Raw genomic sequence first — 1,119 nt, 5'->3', positions numbered from 1 at the left:
GTTTCCTTCAGTGTCTGCCATGTCCCAGCTGAGGTGAGTGTGAAGCTTTTATTGGTACTATAGGAGTTGTGTTTAACTTTGAAACTGATGGTGTCACAGCCATTTGTGGCCGAGAGTCTAGAAGAGCATAATTGGCTGTACTCTTAGGGAGAGAGGGAGTGGCATACGCTCTCTCCCCTGTCAATTACAGAGACACCGTGCAATCAAGGGCGTCTATAAGTTCACGCGTCAGAAGGGGGAGGAAAAGACTATTTTCTGAGTACTTAGAATAACATTCCGTATTTTTTGGAGAACATTTTCTAGAGTGTTTTCATGTAGAGAGAGAAATGAGTGGCTAAATTGTCAGAAACATTAAGGAGACAAATGGGGAATATATAACAGCTCTTTCCATGTGTTAGTGACACCAGCGTTCCCTCTTTTCCCAGATGGTAAAAAAGAGCCCTGACTCTTGCAAACTTCATTTTTTTGTAGAACAAAGAGAAAGATGAATAACTCGCTTTATGGCCTTTTTCCACTCATGCATACCAAGTCCAGTATGCATCCAAACATTGTCAGAATAGTAGGAGTGCAGACTTTGAAAAATGGTCTTCTCATGTAAATTCAGCAGCTTTGTCCCTGGTTGTCTAGTGGTTAGGATTCGGCGCTTTCACCCCCGCGGCCCGGGTTCGATTCCCGGTCAGGGAAAAACCTCTTTTTATGCTCATATAAAACGACAGATTCTGCATTAAAACATAAAGTTTGTGTGAGTTGGAGTTGAGCCGACAGCCAAAGGATGACAGTTTTAACTTCTACTCTACCAACTGAGTTATTGAAAGCGACATGCAAGTAATCCCACATGTCCAAACACCAGTATGTTGGCAAGAAACACAGCCAGTTTTGGATGTTTCAATTGTTAAGTTCATTTGACACAAAGAAGAAAGATCGCATTGTATAAGTTGTTCAGCTACAAACAGATATATCTTTTGATGACATTTGGAATCATACTGGACTTTGTGTACATGAATGGAGAAAGGCCATAAATGGTTAGAATAACATTCAGTGCTTTTGGAGAAAAGTTTCGAGAGTTTTGTCATGTAGTGAGAGAAATGAGTGGCTGAAATATCAGGCATTAAAAGTGCA

General features: G+C 40.8%; 1 non-coding gene across 1 annotated transcript; it reads left to right on the top strand.

The window, feature by feature from the left end:
• Positions 1-612: 612 nt before the first annotated feature.
• trnae-uuc (transfer RNA glutamic acid (anticodon UUC)) lies at positions 613-684 on the top strand. The gene has a single exon. It is a non-coding gene; the product is annotated as a tRNA-Glu (tRNA).
• Positions 685-1,119: the final 435 nt, after the last annotated feature.

The sequence above is a fragment of the Electrophorus electricus genome, unplaced genomic scaffold (assembly GCF_041902795.1).
Source record: "Electrophorus electricus isolate QZ-2024a unplaced genomic scaffold, ASM4190279v1 Scaffold48, whole genome shotgun sequence".
NCBI lineage: Eukaryota > Metazoa > Chordata > Actinopteri > Gymnotiformes > Gymnotidae > Electrophorus > Electrophorus electricus.
Note: the sequence above shows the minus strand (reverse complement) of the source record. Positions and strands in the feature narration are given on the sequence as shown.